This window comes from Centropristis striata, chromosome 6 (assembly GCF_030273125.1).
Source record: "Centropristis striata isolate RG_2023a ecotype Rhode Island chromosome 6, C.striata_1.0, whole genome shotgun sequence".
Taxonomy (NCBI): domain Eukaryota; kingdom Metazoa; phylum Chordata; class Actinopteri; order Perciformes; family Serranidae; genus Centropristis; species Centropristis striata.
In genome coordinates, this window is record NC_081522.1 from 27,429,899 (window position 1) to 27,450,449 (window position 20,551).

The 20,551-nt window shown below is 39.5% G+C and overlaps 1 long non-coding RNA gene across 1 annotated transcript; it reads left to right on the forward strand.

Annotated features, from left to right (window-relative positions):
- Nucleotides 1-14,969: 14,969 nt before the first annotated feature.
- Nucleotides 14,970-17,254, forward strand: LOC131972914 (uncharacterized). The gene is made up of 3 exons (XR_009394530.1): nt 14,970-15,052; nt 16,945-17,014; nt 17,182-17,254. It is a non-coding gene; the product is annotated as an uncharacterized LOC131972914 (long non-coding RNA).
- The last annotated feature ends 3,297 nt before the right edge of the window (nt 17,255-20,551 follow it).

The window sequence follows — 20,551 nt, forward strand, 5'->3', positions numbered from 1 at the left end:
AACGTTATATAGATATAAAAAAGGAAGTTTACTGGTTTGGTCTCATAACTTTGACCCTTTCACTGTATTTTCACTTAATGACAGTTTATTTGAACATTTTGTTCAGTAAAAATGTCTTGTTAAGCGTTTGGTTGGACTAACAGACACTCCAAGGAGTCGCTGCTCAGTTTTCTGAGGTAAATAACATACATTTTGTTTTTTACTAGCCAAAGCTAACATCCCAGTTAATGCTCCAGTTAATGCTAACATGAATTAGCAGCAACTTCTCTCAGTCAGGTTGAGGTGTAGAGAGGCTGTAGTCAGTGATCAGATCCCTCTCGCTCCTCCACAGTCCAGATATGGTCTGCTCCACGTATCGGAAACAAGATGGCGACAAATGTTATGCTGGACTCGATGCTTCCAACGGGCCACAAACCAACGGGTGACGTCACGGTGACTATGTCTAGGGATGACGCCGATCGATCAGTAACTGATTGGATTGGCCCGATATGGTAAAAAAACGAACGATCGGAAAATCAGATCAAAGGTTAAAATCACCAATCCGACCACATTATACATGTGCTTTACAAGTGTTTGTTATGGTGTGATATACATTCTGGATCCAAAGGTGGCGGTAGTGCGCCGAAACGCTGCCGCTTTAAAACGAAGAAGAAGTGTTGTGTTGTGGTCATGCAGCCTGCATGCACCGACACACACCCACAACATGTCTGCCATATGGAACTTTATCTAAGTGAGTGAGTCCGATGTCACACACGCTAGCGGCAATTTATGCAAGCGTTTAGACATTTAGAGAAATGTTAGTCTGAGAGTGAGCAATAATAATATGTTACACTTTACTGTGTAACAATGTGCAATAATGCCACCAATGTTCATACTGGCATTTTGAGTTTGTTTAGCCTGTTAAATAGGCTCAATTTTTATTTGAATTTTATTTGATACGATATATGCAACAATACAGCCATTTAAAATGGATATTATCAATAAATGAGTGAACTTTCAACATGAAGCTCTTGCCTGTTCTTGACTGCCCTATAGAGGCCATGTTAGCATATTGTTTTCCACAGTGCCACTGCTGCTATGAAGGAATATTAAAGTTACTGCAATGCAGTAATCTAGTAGTATCTAGTAAATAAATGATTACAAGGTTAACATAAATCAAAGACTATAGGCCTGTGCATGAGTGGATGAATTGATGGGGGAAAAACAAGAGTAAAATATAAATATTAATATCGTCCCACGTGATCGATCGGTTCTGATCGGTAATCGGATCGGTGAGGCTTTAGGTGATCGGTGATCGGTATCGGTCCCAAAAAACCTGATCGGACCATCTCTAACTATGTCCATTATTTATATACAGTCTACGGTTTCTCCCTGGTGTCTCGTGGTCTGGGGTTCATGGACTTTAACTAAAATGTCTCCAGTTTGAAAACAGTTTGGGACGTTTTATGTATGTCATCTCCAAATGCATCAAGGTGGTGTTCATATGAATTTTCCCAGTCAGTGACACATATTTCAGAGTTTTCCAACAGAACTTGAATGCGTCACAAATGCTATATCTTGCATTTTTAAGGAAATTGTGTTTTTTCTGTATCAGCCCTGTGATCAGAATTTGCTCCATAATTTAAAGGGTTCTTGGCCCATGCTCGACCCTGAGATAAATTGGGCCCTGATGATGAACAAACAAGCCACAATCATTACCTCGACCAAGGTGGTGTTTTAGATGGCAAGAGTGTATTAAAGGAAAAATGTCAGTAATGATATTGAGTAAATGAAAAAATAAAGATCACTTATAAAAAAAAAAACATCTATAGTTCATAAAATGAGGAGCCATAAGAATGTGAAAAATCAAACACAGTACAAAGTGGGATATTTGGGATAGTCATCTTGGAAAATTCTGATTTCGGCATAGTCTAAATTCAACCATCTGAATGGTGAGACTTATCGTTGGAACTCAACCGTTCTGTCTTCCTTCAATTCTCTACAGTTACATTTGTGTTTTGTCATCATGGATTTGTATTTTTCAATCAGAATTTCTGAAAATACAAAAAAAAAGAAAATAATTTTTAACTCAGCCGACCAAGTATTCACATTTTCAGTGGTGATCCCAACTTGATCAAGATCAGAAGAGAGATGGATTGGTTTCATTATTCTGTGATCTTGACCTAACTGATCTTATTTTTTATCACAGAATAATAATGTAACATAGAACTTTGGTTAATAAAGCTCAAAGATCGATGTCATCTCACATCATTATCGACTTTAAATCAGGTTTATATCTAATATGTCATGTTAATACTACAAAAACACAAATATGAGTATTGAATCCATGGCAGATATGTTTTGCTTGAACTTGCCACAGCTGTTGGATTCACTTTTCAGAGGTTAAGTTAAAATCAACTCACTTTGTTGACTTTAATTCAATAGAAATGACCCAGCTTGGTTGTGGTTGTCATGAAAAGTGACTTTTAACTCCTTAAATGTGAATTAACATGCAGATCTTTAGATCTTGTTGGTATGAAGTTGAAAGTAAAGCTTAGAGAGTTAAAAGGGACAGTAAAATTTCAGATCCTAGTCCAGGACCTGAAGAACCTCTGACTGCACGGGGTTAACATGTCCCAGGAGACACACACACACACACACACACACACACACACACACACACACACACACACACACACACACAGTGAACCAGTCTAATCCCCCCAAAGCAGCAGCTTTAGTGTAATTCACGCCGCAGCTGTCCACTGCTGGAAGAATCGAGAAATTGTCCTGCACATGTTCAGCTGCAGGAACAAATGTCACGGAGCATGGCAAATGAAAAAACAAGATGGACGCGCACACACACACACACACACACACACACACACACACACATAGTAGAAACATACACATGCCAGTGTTGGCATGTTGTGTAGTCATGGAGGAGGGCAGGTGGAAGCTGCCAGAGGTTTTATAGCAGAGAGCAGTGAGTGTGTGTGTGTGTGTGTGTGTGTGCTGGGGTTGATGAGGTTGTGTGGCACGTAATCGAGTTGACACATGTCTGGTGATGACCAATCCCATTGTTAAATTTTTATCTTACAGTCATGGCCAAAATTAGTGCAAGCTGACACTGTTGTACCCTGTGTCTGCAGGTCAGCTTAAATTTGTTTGGAAGTTGATCCACTAGTTCTTTATCCACCATTCGAACAATCTTTCATTAATTTTTCTCTTCCGTCTACGTCTCAACCATTGGTTTGTGGCCCGTTGGAAGCATCGAGTTCAGCGTTACACTCGTCGCCATCTTGTGTCGCCATCTTGTTTCTGATGCGCGGAGCAGACCATATCTGGACTGTGGAGGAGCGAGAGGGATCTGATCACTGACTACAGCCTCTCTACACCTCAACCTGACTGAGAGAAGCTGCTGCCAATTCATGTTAGCATTAACTGGAGCATTAACTGGGATGTTAGTTTTGGCTAGCAAAAAACAAAAACAAAATGTATGTTACTGACCTCAGAAAACTGAGCAGCGACTCCTTGGAGTGTCTGTTAGTCCAACCTAACGCTGAACAAGACATTTTTACTGAACAAAACGTTCAAATAAACTGTCATTAAGTGAAAATACAGTGAAAGGGTCAAAGTTATGAGTTCAAACCGGTAAATGTCCTTTTTTATATCTATATAACGTTATATATAACGTTACGTTATTACGTTATATTTTTTTTTTTTTTTTGCAGCCAAACTTAGCGCCCCCTGCTGGAATTTTCGGTAGAATACAGGCTTAAGGCACTTTGGTTGGCCTCCATGCTCAGACACGGAAATTGCCGTCTGGTCCAAGTCCAGGGAGGTTAGCCACAGTGCCATGGGCTTTAAACTTCTTGATGATGTTGCGCACAGTGGACACAGGAAGTTTAAGATCTCTGGAGATGGACTTGTAGCCTTGAGATTGTCCATGCTTTTCCACAATTTTGGTTCTCAAATCCTCTGACAATTCTTTGCTCTTCTTTCTTTTCTTCATGCTCAGTGTGGTACACACAAACAGACAACACAAAGGTTGAATCAACTTTTCTCCATTTTAAATGGTAAATGGTAAATGGACCTGCACTTATATAGCGCCTTTCTAGTCGCTTTGCAACCACTCAAAGCGCTTTACACTACAGACTGCGCTCATTCACCCTTTCACACGCACATTCAAACTGGTGGCAGAGGACACCCTAACCAGTGCCACCTACCACCATTGGGAATTTTAACTGGCTGCAAGTGTGATTTCAATATTGCCAGCACCTGTCACTTGCCACAGGTGAGTTTAAATACAAATTAAAGGAGCATCACATGCTTGAAAAACAATTATTTCTTACAATTTTGAAAAGGTGCCAATAATTTTGTCCAGTCCATTTTTGGAGTTCTGTGTAGAATGATGTCAGCTTTGACTTTTTTTCTCTGCTTTTTTTGTGTTGTTCCAATGCAAACAAAAGCAATAAACATGTGAATACCAAAGCATTTGTAATTGCAACAATTTTTATGGGAGAAGTGGTGCACTATCTGACAGAAGTGCAGGGGTGCCAATATTTTTGGCCATGACAGTATATCACATATTATAAAAGTAGAAATCAAAGAATCAGCTTCTCTGGTCAATCAGGTCGAAATCTGAGTTCTACAACTCAACAGAAACATCACTTTAACGAGAAAGTAAGAAACTTTGATATAATATGACATTGGCGAAGAGTAAGCAGTTTCATGTAACTGTTTTTCTTGTCGGAGTCAAGACTGAGAGTGTAACACATACATTGATTGTATGTTGAATAATCCAACATGACTTGGCGAAACACTGATCTTCCTGTGAGCTTTAAATCATGACAGATGTGATATAGAGACTCAGGGAGGAAGATTTCCTACCTGTATTTCTTCCTGCTGCTCCCGGCTGGTTTAAAGAGCTTGATGCCTTGTGATAGTTTTGATTCAGAGAAAGTGTGTGCTAAACGAGATCCTACTGGACATAAAGTTGAAAAGAAGATATGATGAAAAGCTCTTAATCAGGAATCATGAGGAAAAAAGATGGTGTTGGTTGTAACTCAGATCCTGCAGAGAACAATGTACCTGAGGAGTAAGACTCTACACAAATATTGTGGAAATACACAGAGAATGTGACATGAATCTGACAGCCAAACAAAAATATATAACAAAACTGCAGATCAATTATGATGTGATGTAATGTTCAGGTGTCTCCGCTCAGACACGATTCTTCAAATTTAAATTCAGACACAACATGTTCCCCTCATGTCTCATAACGTGTGTGTGTGTGTGTGTGTGTGTGTGTGTGTGTGTGTGTGTGTGTGTGTGTGCATTAGTGGACACATTTAAAATGCTGAAAAAAGCTGTAGTATTCAGCTGGGCCTCAGGGACTCTGAGCAGCTCTGTGACCTCAAGCTGTGATGATTTTAAAATCTATAAAGCTCATAATCTTGTTAAAGCATATTATGTTTGTGATTTTTTTATTTATTTTAAATCAGGCTTATAGATTGGACATACATATTTTTTCCATGACTCATGGTTAGTGTTACTCAACTTGAGAAAACCGCTCAGGCTTGGTCAGAACTTTTTACTCAGTCTTGTAAGATGCTGGTAAGTTGCATTATGGGAAATGTAGGATCTAGTGGTATTTTTGGAGCTTGAAAAGTCAGGATTTCCCTTTTTACATTTCAAAACATCTTGTTTAAGATGGAAAAATTGGATTTCTTTTATTTAAGCTTTCTGTTTTAATATATACACATACCAAACTCGACTGATTCTGTGTATTTGATCCGGATATGTCTTTATTTTTGTGAGTTTTGCATTGTGACAATAAATCTAAACCAAACCAATATTTTGGGTATTGATATATCAATAAGTCTTCTTAAAGCAATGTTACGTAGAATTGGTAGTTTCTGCAATTGAGTGCCCGTACAGTTTCATAATGCAGCGTCTACATTATTTTAACCCTTTAACCCCTTTTTGTATCCATCTAGTAATTGTAAAACAAATAAACACAAAATTACAAACCACATTCTCTTACAATGGTAAAAATATTAGAATACCAGCATTTGTCATTTTTTTAAAAATAGAATTAGTTGTGATAGTCATGATTTCCACATATTTATTCTATATAATTGTCATATTTACTTTGGAAATCATCTCAGAAAGTGACAAAAACTAAATACGTAATTAATTATTTCAGCATATTTATGATGGAATAACATTAAATATTTTATACAGCAATGAATAATCAGAAGTTATGATTTCATAGCATGTAGTTCATTATAATGACATTAGCTTAATACCGATAAGCTAACCATTAACCATAAACCATTTAAAAAAATGATTATACATTCATTACAGTTTTTTTGTGGAATTGTTTAACATTATTATGTTCAGTAAGGCGTCTGACAGTAGGATATGTCAAAAAAAAAAATTTGTACTGTACTGTACTGTACTGTGAGAAAAAAACTAGCTTTTCCCTTTTACAACCAATTTATTCTTTCAAACAAAACATTTCATAACGGAGCAATAAAAAATTCAAATTGCATATGTTAATCTAAGCAACACAAATACATGTTTCCTTACAGGCTTGCAGGCGAGTATACATGCCTTGCTCTTTTGCCGTATCGATGAGCAAATTCCCATACCACCCTCTTCAAATCCAGACTGTGCGCACGTTTATTTTCGATACTCAGTATGGCCAGCCCCGGCAGTCTCTCTTGTGCCATGGTGCTTTTCAGATAAGTCTTAATTAATTTAAGTTTTGAGAATGATCTTTCGGCGCTTGCGACAGTTACAGGTAGAGTGAGCCACGATCAGTTCAAAGCACTTGTTCTGGAAAATCCGCAGACAAGTCATCTTTATATTGGTCTGAAAAAGCACTGGATTTTGACAAAAGTTCCTGTGGGCGTAAAAACACAAAACTCCGTGCCACCTCTTGCATGCCCTGAAACCTGTGTGTCACCTGCGCAATGGTAATGTCTAGAAGTCTTTGAAGTGCTCCTCTGCATTTGATAGCCTTTCATCCTCGCATAACTCATCAAAGTGTCTTTTGGTGCGCCTTGCGCGTTTTTGTGGAAATGAAGGCAGAATACCCCATGACTGGGCAAGATTTTGCGCAGTTTCTTTAAGGCTTTGAAACTCCCCTCTGAGTGACACAAGGGTCTCGGACGCACTTGCTAGATATTTGCTTGCCTGCAAAATATCAATGTTTTGTTTTTGGAGACTTTGTGAAACAATGTTAATAGTTTCCAGAATTTTACCCTGCATCACTGTTTGAAGGACAAATTCAAAATTTTCCATGTTATGTTTGAGTCCCTTGGCCTCAGCACGCTCATCTGGCTTTTTGGATAACAGACATAATTAAGTAAGTGCTTTCATCACATCTGGGTAACGAAAGTGGAGTGAGCGCACAGTCATTTAAGTGTTGGTTGCCCTGTCACTTTGAACTGTGACTCAAGAAGTTGCCATCGTTTAATACTACCACTGAAAAAAAACATATAATTTGTGTACAGTATCGTAGTATTCTTTTACTTTTGTCACATTTTGGCATGCATCATTCAGGACCAGGTTTAGATTGTGAGACGCACAGTGAATATAGATGGCATTAGGTTCCCTGTCTGCTACTCGTTTTTGCAACCCAGAGTATGTGCCACTCTCTAACGTATCAAACAAAGAAAACTAAGTTTTTATTTTATTTTAAATATTCGTTTTATTTCACGCTCAAAATACAGACAACATCATGACCTGAACCCTATATGTTACGGTAAAAAAAAAAAGATATTAGTTTTACAGGCAGGGGCGGGGCCCTATGGTATGGGGAGGCCCCCAGGCGGCAATCTCCGTGTCTGAGCATGGAGGCCAACCAGGAAGTGCCTTAAGCCTGCAATCCACCGAAAATTCCAGTAGGAAGTGCTAAGTTTGGCTGCAAAAAAAAAATCTGCCCATTCATTTCAGTGCAAAATTTGAAAACTTCTCACTTGATTCATTACCTCAGAAATTTTTTTCAGGACAACAATATAGTCTCAATCGCTAGTAAAAAATAATCTTCAAGACAATTTGATGTCAATAGTTCTAATGATGGCCCCATTTAGAAGAAAACAGAAGATAAAGAATCATATCATTTGGGGCATGACTACAGGTCACTGACAAGGCGAGCCGTCACCAGGAGAGAAGCAGAGCAATGCGTATCCACGGCAACATGTCAATAAAGTTATATATAACGTTATATAGATAGAAAAGAGGACGTTTACAGATTTGGTCTCATAACTTTGACCCTTTCACACTGTATTTTCACTTAATGACGTTAAGACGATGACGATGAACGTTTTGTTCAGTAAAAATGTCTTGTTCAGCGTTTGGTTGGACTAACAGACACTCCAAGGAGTCGCTGTTCAGTTTTCTGAGGTAAGAAAGATACATTTTGTTTTTGTTTTTTTGCTAGCCAAAACTAACATCCCAGTTAATGCTCAAATTAATGCTAACATGAATAAGCAGCGGCTTCTTTCAGTCGGGTTGCCGGTGTAGAGAAGCATGTAGTCAGTGCCGTCAGATCCCTCGTGCTCCGCCAGTATACAGTCTGTGGTTTGCCATGAACGTGAGATCCTTATAACTTTCCCATTCTTTGTCCCATCTGCTCCAAACTTCTCATGCTTCATCCAGCCCTTAACACTTCTAAATAACAATATTTCATAAAGCCCCGCCCCTTATGCTTTTTTCACGCCCCCTTTTACAAAATGACCACGTTGCATACTTTAACAAACTCCTCCTACAGATTTAATCCCATTAACTTCAAACTTGCTCAGTGCAATCCCAAGACAAAACTTATCAAGACCTTTCCTCACCGCCACTATGTGGGCGTGACATGGCGGCAAAAGATGGCGTCTCGCCATGAAACACGGGACTGTATAATTTCACCATACATTGTCTCATCTGGCCCAAAATTCTTACACGTGAGCAGAGGTGTCCTTCTCTCTTAAACAAATGAACCAGGTGATTAAAACGGGTGAAAAATCTCAATAAAGCAATTTCCCGCTAAAATTCAGTGTTTCTCGGTGGATACAGGACATGGAGAGATGAAAAAAACTGACCAAAATCGTAAAAATGTGGCTTAAAACTGGATAGAAATAGAACCCAACTGATACGGGATTTTTTTGTTTCCCTACATGTATTCTGCCGCTGCTGGATTTTCAGCGCTGCCACAAAAATAAGTTATTTGTAATATCGTGGTGAATTGAAGACTTTCACTTGCACACAGTTAAAACACAACATCATAAGTTTACAGAGTGTTGCGCCAGCGACACTTTTACCACAATAACTAAACGGTTTGCGGTATCGGGAAAATTTGAATGTTTTCTGAAAGCTGAGAAGTTGCTCTTTACAGCCAACATGGTGTCATTACTGTAATTTCACTCGCACTTCTCCTGGAAGCCCACAAAACAGGAACACACACACTCAGCAGTGGAGAAATAGAAACACTGGTTTATTTATGAAAAAAGTTGACAAAGACGAAAACGAAGGACATTTTCACTATAATTAGGGTCCGAGCAGGCAACGACCTGCGAGGTCCCTATTGTATTTCTTTTTTTTGTTTTTATTGGTGAAATGACGTAACAAACAAGGTGACATGAGAGGAAAATACACTACACCATGTGGACCACAAGTAGAGACAGCAGACAAACAACAACAGAGAAAAACACAAATGATAAACGATTTGCACAGAGGCATCACAGGTGTATGTGCGTGTGTGTATGTGGATGAGGGGCAGATGCTACGACATAAATATAAATATATATAACATGGCTCACTTATATGTATAACACAATGAAAATAAATAGGCAAACAAAGCAAGAAGCGCTAATGCGAGAAGAGAGGGAGGAGGAAAGAAAGAGAGAAAACAAATAAACAAGAATAAATAAAACTGAGTAGGACTGAACGGGACCGAGCAGAGTGGAGCCGTTGGAGGAGGCCACGTCGGGCACGGCGCTCTGGGCTCGGTCCCTATGCATCCCAAATGGCGTGTCTGTGTAAAATACGTTACTTCCGTAGCCAGTGGGGGGCGCTCTGACTGAGTGTCAATATTGATATGTGGGTGTGTTCAGGGCTGGACCCTCATCACGTATGAGAAATTTGGGACAGATCGGACAAAGAATGGAGAAGTTATAACGATCCCGTGTTTTATGGCGAGATGCCATATTTTGGCGCCATGCCACTCCGACATAGTGTGACTGTCTGTAAAGATTTGAATAACTTTTTATCCGAAAGGCCTTGTGATGGTACTGACCAACTTTGAAGTCAATCAGGTTTAATCTGTAGGAGGGGTTCATTAAAATATGAAATGTGGTCATTTAATGAAAGGGGGCGTGGATATAGCATAAGGGGCGGGCTGTATGAAATATTATGATTTAGAAGTGTTAAGGGCTGGACAACTTAAAACGATCTTGTGTTTTATGGCGAGATGCCATTGTTTGGCGCCACAGTGTGACTGTCGGTAAAGATTTGAATAACTTTTGATCCCAAAGGGCTTGTGATGGTACTGACCAACTTTGAAGTGAATCAGGTTAAATCTGTAGAAGGAGTTCATTAAAATATGAAATGTGGTCATTTACACATTTATCATAACTTCTCCAACAGATTTAATCCCATTGACTTCAAACTTGGTCAGTACCATCACAAGGCTTTGGGGAACACAACTTATCAACACCTTTACTGACCTTCACAATATGTGGCCGTGGCATGGCGGCAAAATATGGCGTCTCGTTATCTGGTGATAACCAGACTGGATAACTTCCCCATACATTGTCCAATCTGTCCCAAATTTCTCACACGTGATGAGGGTCCAGCCCTGAACACACCCGCATGTCAATATTGACACACAGTCATAGCGCCCCCCGCTGGCAACAGGAAGTCACATGTTTTACGCCTAGCCCGAGCAGTAGGTTTCACGTAGAGACACAAAATTTGGTACACATATGAATCATGTGGGGACGCACCAAAAAGCCTCTTGGAGCCATACCTCAAACCCAACAGGAAGTGTGCCATCTTGGTTTAAATTGATTAAATCTGTTGGAGGAGTTATGTAAAGTATGCAAGGTGGTCATTTTATGAAAGGGGGCGTGGATAAAGCATAAGGGGCAGGGCTTGATGAAAGGTGGTTATTTAGAAGTGTTAAGGCCTGGACTCTGATGAAGCATGAGAAGTTTGGAGCAAATGGGACAAAGTCTGTAAAAGTTATAAAGATCTGTTGTTTTATGGCGAGACGCCATATTTTGCCGCCATGCCACGCCCACATAGTGTGACCGGCAGTAAAGCTTTCAATAGCTTTTGATCCCAAAGGCCTTGTGATGCTACTGACCAAATTTGAAGAGAATTGGGTGAAATCTGTAGGAGGAGTTCGTTAAAGTATGCGGCATGGAATCGGCCAAAAACAATGAAAAGTGTGATATTCAATCCAAGATGGCCGACTTCCTGTTCGTTTTCGGGTATGGGTTCTTGAGACTTTTTGGTGCGTCTTCCCATGATACATGTATGTACCAAATGTCTAGTCTCTAGGTGAAAAAATTCTATATTGTGAGGCTCTTTTGAAAATGTCAAGGGGGCACTAGTGAGTCATTTTGCAAGGTCCATTCCCGCGAATACCAGACTACGTAAATTTCACGGGAGATTGACGTATATTCCTAGCCTGGGTATACCCAGACTGCCTTGCACGCTCAAATTTAATTTCGAACCTCCAGACGGTCTGGCAACCAAGCCAGTTTCTTAGCCCTGTTTTAGGGATCCAATCACAGAGCGGGGAGGGACGGCAAGACGATGACGCGTACTACTCGGCACTTGGAAGCTTTCCGGATCCAACATGGCTGCTGCAGACGCGAAACTCTCTATAGCTGTAGATGGTGTTTTAAATAGTTTAGAGCGAAAGTTGAAAGGCGAAAGGTCTCTCGGCGGCTCCGCTGAGATCACCGGCGTTATGGTAGCGGGGCTATTAGCGTCGCTAGCGGCTAATAGCCCCGCTACCGCGGACAGCGGAGCCACCGAGAGGCCCGCAGCAGCTTGTTTATTGCCCATAAAATCAGTGGATGTGTGTGGCAGAATGACATGAGGGGGAATAAAGCGTGAAAATAAATAATCTTGCAGAAAGCGAGAACTGGAGAAGCAAAGCAGCAAACAACACTCTCACAGACACACACACAACAAACATCCATCTCTGTTGCTCTACTACGTCATCTGGTATAACTGATCTGATTGGCTAAGAGCTACCTACAGACACTTTTGATAGACATTCTAAGCGTCCAATAAACGGCTCCGGAGGATCGTAAACCACACCTCCTCTACGGAGAAATGAACGGCTGGATTCCAGACCTAATCTCCAATGAGATTTGGTCTGGTTTTAGCCAGGCTAGTATATTCCCAAAATGGTGAGTTTTTGAATATGATAAAGGCTCCAAATTAGCGATTTACTTTTGGTATGAATAATAATAATAAGAAACGTACCAATTACAATAGGGTCCTAGCACCTTCAGTGCTCGGTCCCTAATGAATGAATGAACCATATAAAATCAAATGAAAACTGTTCTTGGCAGTGATTATTCTCATGCTGACGCTGGTGCAGACAGCCAGGAGACCATCACTAATAGTTGAAATGACAATAAAGGTTTTGACCAGCAGGGGGGTTTGTGAACACATGAAGCCTCGAGAAATGAACCTTTTTTTTGAAGCAATTGGATGAAAAGCTTCAAGGCTTCACGAGGCTTCATCTGGCCATCACTACCTAAGAGGCTTTGTGTGAAATTAACCCTCAAGAGTCCATCTATTTTTTGAAAATACATGTTTTATTTATAGTAATAACTTTATGTATATATGATATGTAGACAAGCTGAGAAAGCCAGTTGCATGTGCAATCATAGGAGCTTCACAGTGTGCCATTTATGTTTCTAGACAATTTTTAAAATGTGAATTTTCTTTCTACAATGAAAACTATCATTTTTAATTTACATGCAAATAGACTGTTTTGTAGTTTTATTATTTATTATTATTTCTGCTGTTTTTGTGTGTATAAATGGTAAAATTAAATTTTAAAAAAGGTACATTTCCATTCCATTCCATTTCCTGTGTCTTTTGCTTGTATTTTCGGTTCCTGGCAGCTTTATACTTTGTTAATTAAAATAAAATGAAAAATCTGACTGAAAGATGCTAAACAGAGACAGAAATGAATGCATAGGAAGTTGCCAAATTTCGACCAAAATCTCCTGGACTTCAGAGGTTTAATGAATTACTCCATCCTGAAAGTTTCCAGCCCAACAGAAAGATGCCATCCAGCATCTCAAGTAAGAAGTAATTTCCACTCTACCAAAACAAACTCAATCCCTGTCAAATATCAACTGGACCAACTATTTCTGAATTAACTCTGTCTGTATGATCCTACACAAATTTACTGACCTCCTGCTGAACGAGCAGCACATAAACGTCTCTCAGAAAGAAGATTTGTGACGCTCTGATAGTTGGCTTTGAGTCAATCTGCTCTCTCATTTTACATTTCAGGCATTTTGCTGACACTCTTTATCCAAAGTGACTTCCCAGCAGGGCCACAGGAGAATTACAAAAACACATGTCATGTTGTTCTGTGAACGCTGGAGGAATTGATCCCAGATATATAATATATCCGACAGTATCAGGAGCAGATACAGGTTTAGCATTAGGAGGAGTAGGGGGAGTCATCATGCTTTAGACAGCCGTGTTGGAAGAGTCATACATGAGATCCAATCAACCTTTCAAAGACCCTTTCTGCAGTATTTTGGGTGTTTTTATGGCATTGCTGTAGGCCAAATTATTTCAGTTTACTAAATGAGCACCAAGCTTAAAAGTGCACATTCAATGGGCCTGTTTTTTGTTTTTCTTTTAATAATCGGGAGAGATGAAACAGATAAACTTACTGTAAAGCTCAAATTTGGGTATATAAATATAAACACCTAAAAGTTGCATAGATTAGATCAATACAAACAATCTAAGTAACAGAGACCTTCAGAACACACTAGAAGATTACTTTATTAATCCCACAATGGGAAAATTCTACCTCTGCATTTAACCCATCCTTTTTTACACACAAGTGAACACACCATGCAAGGAGCAGTGGGTAGCGCAGCGCCCGGGGAGCTGTGCAGGGGGGTAAGGTGCCAAGAAGGAGCCAAAAGGTGGTGCTGTGTGTGGTAGCCCATGGGTGGCCCTTGGCTTCGGGTTCTTATAGCGAAAGGAACACATTATTAGGGTTTTGAGAGCAAACAAAGGAGGAAGTTGAATTAAATACACAAAAAAAACAACTGTTGTTTTTACGGTAAATAAACGGCAGCTGTGGTTGCCAGAACTTTACCGTAATAAATACGGTGCAACTTTTTCTAATATTACGGTAAAATTATATTAGCACTTTTGATTTTCCGTTTATTTTATTCCATATTTTACCGTAAAAAATAAAATGTTTTTCCATCAAAAGACATGCTGTTCTGCCATATAATTGACAAGAAAATACTTTATAAATGCTGCATGAATTAAAGATTTTACCATTAAATATTACGGTATATTTCTGTTAGAGAAATGGGCCCTCATTTATCAAAGGAGCGTAGAAACGAGCGCAGATCTGAGTGTATATTCCATCTTACGACAGGGTTCAAGCGTGATTTATCAAACGATCGTATCTCTCCAATCACAGCGTGAGAATTATCGGCTGTTGATAAATGTGGCGGCTCGAAACAATCGTCATCGTCATTATCAGTGAACAGTTTTTCACCGTAAAATTCACAGACATTTTTTAAAGTGTAAATCTGAATCCACAAGTTTGAGCGGACAGTAAATCCTCTTTTTGTTTTGTTTTTTTGCTTGTAGCAGTCAAACTCACTAAAAGCAGAAGCAAAAGTGAAACATCATCCTGTTCAGCTCTACTATCACAGTAATGTCATGTTTATTCTGGTCAGTTCTTTCATTTGTCAAAGAGAAAGCTGGAGCAGCTCTGTCTTTTAGCTTAAAATAGTTTCAAACCTCTGCACTTTTGTGAAAACTGTCAAGTAAAAGTATGGTAAGAAAATACATTTTTGTCATTTTACTTTAATTAATTTACATTTTTGTATGATTGCTTGTGTTATACTCCACCAGAGTAGCCAGAAGTAAGGACCTTCTCTGGAGTCTGCATTTATTTTACAGTTTGGATTACCAATACTCATTTATCATATTTTACATATTATGTAGTATATGCAGTCTTTTTCAAACAGTCTTTCTTTGTTACTGAAATGTTTAATTAGTTATTGTAGTCACAAATTTCTCATATGTCTCACTTTTATACATTTGTATTTTTCATCTTTTGCATGAAATCATTCATATTAAAAAACCTGAACCTATTTTGAGAACATGAGGTAGAGTGTCATGAATATTTTTGTCACTCTCAATCGTGTATGACTGAGAAGTGTTAATAAGAGAAATTAGAGCCATGGAACAAAGGCAGAAATAATTTTTTGATGACGCAGCTTTGGTCCAGTGGAACATTTTGGAACCTGTCCTGACGCATCTTTTCCTGACAAGACATACCCAGAGAAAGGTCTCATACCTGGGCAGCCTGGCCCTTAGTGACGCTCTGGACTGAAACAGTGTCATAAAGTCATCCATCAAACAAGTAGGCCAAGGGTCAGTAATAAGCCGGGTGCCAAGGGAAACCACAGAGATAAAACTGAACCCAGCAGGAACATCCCAGAATACTCCTGAATTCACACTCTGCTTTTTTTTAGACTGTAAAGTATACAGTTTTCTCAGTTAATCTCTGTAAATACCAACCTACAAAGACTTCAAACATTAAGTCAGCTTTATTTTTCTGTGTTAAGCATTGTGTGACAGCACAGACTATTTCAATGAATTCATATCATTTGGTTTATAAATAGACTAACGGACGCTTTAGTGTCTGACAGACTATGTGCAATTTAGCCGAGGGCACAAATACAGCATGAAGGAGCCCGGGGCCAAGAAACCATAGAGATAAAACTTAACCAAGCAGGAACATCCTAGAATACTCCATCATAATACTATATATATAATACTATATATATATATATATATATATAAAGTTGGCATTTTCAAAGTGGAAGTACAGACACTACTTTAATATCTCCTTGAGATAAAAGGCAACAACGTACATGTGTAAATTATGTGCCAGGGTGAAGTGTTTGACTGTTGTAAGCAACTCTAATTTAACGAAGCATCTCTCAACAGCACACGCATGGCTGAAAACACTGTTGTTGACACTGTTGATGATTTTAGCAGGCCAGGTGTGGCTAACGTGAGCTGCGCTAACAAAGAAGGACACGGAGCCACGCCGTCCAAGCAGCTAAAGCTCATATTGTTAAACTTTGTATTTTTGTGATGAAGAAAATCCTTGAAGTACAGTATGTCTTCCAGTTGTGGTCTGTTGAGGTCAGGCGGCAATCTCCGTGTCTGAGCATGGAGGCCAACCAGGAAGTGCCTTAAGCCTGCAATCCACCGAAAATTCCAGCAGGGGGCGCTAAGTTTGGCTGCAAAAAAATCTGCCCATTCATTTCAGTGCAAAATTTGAAATCTTCTCGCTTGATTTATCACCTCAGAATTTTTTTTCAGGATAACACTATGGTCTCAATCGCTAGTAAAAAATCATCTTCAAGACAATTTGATGTCAGTAGTTCTAATAATGGCCCCATTTAGAAGAAAATAGAAGATAAAGAATTGTATGATTTGGGGCGTGGCTAGCTTTGATTGACAGGTCACTGACAAGGCGAGCCGTCACCAGGAGAGAAGCAGAGCAATGCATATCCACGGCAACGAGTCAATAAAGTTGTATATAACGTTATATAGATAGAAAAGAGGACATTTACCGATTTGGTCTCATAACTTTGACCCTTTCACACTGTATTTTAACTTAATGACAGTTTGTTTGAACGTTTTTTTCAGTAAAAATGCTTGTTCAGCGTTTTGGTTGGACTAACAGACACTCCAAGGAGTCGCTGTTCAGTTTTCTGAGGTCAGTCACATACATTTTGTTTTTGTTTTTGTTTTTTACTAGCCAAAACTAACATCCCAGTTAATGCTCCAGTTAATGCTAGCATGCATTAGCAGTGACTTCTCTCAGTCAGGTTGAGGTGTAGAGAGGCTGTAGTCAGTGATCAGATCTCTCTCGCTCCTCCACAGTCCAGATATGGTCTGCTCCTGGTATCGGAAACAAGATGGCGACGCAAGATAGCGACGAGTATAACGCTGAACTCAAGGTTTCCAACGGGCCACAAACCAATGGGTGACGTCACGGTGACTATGTTCATTATTTATATACAGTCTATGGTTGAGGTGCAATAAATATCAAAGGTTCTGTGTAGGTTCCTGTCTATGCACTTCTATTCCATGCTACTGGCTTGTGAAACCCGCTTAGAAAAAAATCCAAATTCTCAGACATAGTCCTATTTAAACTTTTTTTAAAAGTTACTTTCCCTGGTAACTAGTTACTCCACTTATAGTGGAGTAATTCAGTGACTAACTCAGTTACTTTTTGGGAGAAGTAACTATCACAAATTACTTTTTCAAAGTAACGTGCCCAACACTGTCTATTAGTATCATGATGACCATATGATGTTTTCTCAGTCAATTTCTTAATTATCTTATGTTTGTGCTAGAAAGTTCTTTTTTTTTTTGAGAGACATGGCAGCGTTCGTCTCAAAGACAACTAAAACATCTCCCATCTGTAATCATTTTGGAGGAAAAGTAAGCCTCTATTTCTTTTTATTATTCTTTTCTTTGTCATCAGTGCTGTTTGGCACCCCCGAAATGCACCTGCACCATGCACTTTAGACCATGTACTATAGATTGTTTAATATGGACCCTCTGTAAGTGCAGACACACTCTGCCAAGATAAGAATTTTTTTTTACCTAATCATTTCAGCACTACAGTGGTCAGCAGCCATGTAAAACACACACTGTTTTAGTTATAGGGGTAAAATTTTCATGATGAAGGCCTCAGTAGCACTTTGATGTGATGGACAAAATTCAGATCAACTCTAAAAGACAAATTGGAATACTGCTTAACACAGACCTCTATATGCTTCCTCTCAGCATCACTGTGTGTGAGAATCAACCCTGCAGTCCAACGTTAATCTGACTTCAGAGACACACACACACACACACACACACACACACACACACACACAGAGATAAGGTAAGACGCTTCAGTCCCTCCCAGTAGACAAGCCTCCGTCTGAAACCGATCTCTAGTTTGAACCCAAAACAAAATGAAAACAAAACAAATCACAACCCTCTTCCCATGCTCCCCTCCATTCATATTCATCCTATAAAGAAATAACCTATTAGTGCTGATCATCAACCATAAATATCAAACAATCGCTGGGCCCAGATGGGGAGGATTATGTCGCCTTAAAGTCATTACCATCACATCCTCTCCTTAAGCTTCCAATTCCCCCTCTCAGCTGCATTGTAATACCCCGCCTCGGATCACTTTTCCATATTATACTCACTGTTTGCCGATGAGCTTATTAATGCTTTTGTCTTGGCCTGCCAAAACAAATGCTCTCTACTCTGGCGGATAAAAGTCCCAAGCGTGATGAATCTGATTTAGTCCTAAAAAGACAGATCACGACTCTAACAGGGCTCTTCCTAGGTGGCGGTGGGACTTTCTCTTTTTTTTTTCAATGCTCGCCTCCTTTGAAGTGAGGACAGTGCATGTTTCACGCCGAAAGTGGCTGTCAGAAGTCGGGCCGGGCTTATAACAGGCCGTAACCTGAGAGCACAGAGTGGCTTAGGCTTCCCCCGCCAGAGTTTTGATATCAATTAGATTTGTGGTCACCTGATACTGCCAAGGGCCTGGCACTGAACATCTGCATGGGATAATGAGAGGAGGAGGAGGAGGAGGAGGAGGAGCAGGAGGGCCTGTGGTACCTTGGCACTACTGGAGAGCACACATAAAAGTCTGTGAAGCCCTTTGAGGCAAATCTGTGATTTGTGATTTTGGGCTATATAAATAAAATTGATTTGATTTGATAAAACATCAGTCCACACTGGTGAGACCGACCCACAGACCAGGAACAGAACATCTTTTTTCTTCTGAGCTATAAATAAACAATGTCAGAATGTAATAACTTCCCGATAATGTAATAAAGTGCATTTCCCAATAATGTAATAAAGTATAACATTAATGGGAGGTTATTACATTATCAGGTTAGCCTTCATTTACCAAGTCCTGATAATGTAATAATTCCCCAATATTGTAAAAATTTAGCAGGAGACCACCTATTACTTTAGTTCAAGTGGTGATACTGTGTAGGCAACATTAGCTCAAGAGCTCTAGCGCCACCAACAGGTCAAAGTTGAATGTTTATTAACTTTTGACCCGTTCATCCGTTATTCACAAATGAGGTATCCATGAAACCTGAATGCATTCAACAGCTTCTTGAAATCTAAAAGTGCTTGATGTTATACTTTATTACATTATTGGTAAAAAGTGTATTACATTATTGGGAAATGCACTTTATTACATTATCGGGAAGTTATTACATTATCAAGTTTTATTACATTTTCAATGGACTCAAGTGCAGATTTTTATTACATTATCGAGGTTATTACATTATCGGGAATTTATTACATTATCAGGTTCTACAAGGGGGAAATGTATTCCCAATTGTATCAAGGTATCCTACAGGTTAATGTCAGGGTGGCTGTTTGCCAGCTGAAGATCAGTAGAAGTTGGGTGATGCAGCAGGACAATGACCTTAAACATCAAAGTGAATCTACTTCAGATTGACTTCAAAAAAGTAAATCTGCCTTTTGGAGTGGTCCAGTCAGAGCCCAGAGCTCAATCCAATAGAGATGCTGTGGAATGACCCCAGAGAGCCGTTCACACCAGACATCCTATCCATATGGCTGAGCTGAAGCAGTTCTGAAAGCAAGAATGGTCCAGAATTCCTTTTGAATGTCTATAGCAGTGGTTCTCAAATGGGGGTACGCTTACCACTGGGGTAAGCCAGTGAAGGCACTCCCATACCAGGATGGTTCGACCCAACCTGTCATATGCCACCTGGCATCACCTGTCAATCACTTGAAAACTCAAAGATGGAGTCGTGGTTGAAGCGTAGCAGTTAACGTTTTAAATGGTTATATGCTCACTGTTTTTACTACATTAGTTTGAATCACTACATTTAAGTGACAAGAAATATTTGCAATAAATGTAGTCATGGATTATTTTGTGCGCTTGCTTGCAAAAGCACACTAACTACTATTCATCAGGACTATTTTTATTTTGTGTGCTTGCTTGCAAAAGCACACTAACTACTATTCACTGGGTCTATTCTTATTAGTGCCACAGCGAGGCATCTCTTATTATTGCTCATGTTTATTATTATTATATATAGATTATTCTTCCGTAAAAATGTTGGCGCGTAACTAGTCTCACAGCTTTGAGAAATCACGAAAAGTAAAAACGTCAAAAGTTGCGCCCTAATCGGGAATCGTGTGGAGTGACTTTTATTAGCAATCAGCGTGCACGTTTTCGCCCAACGTG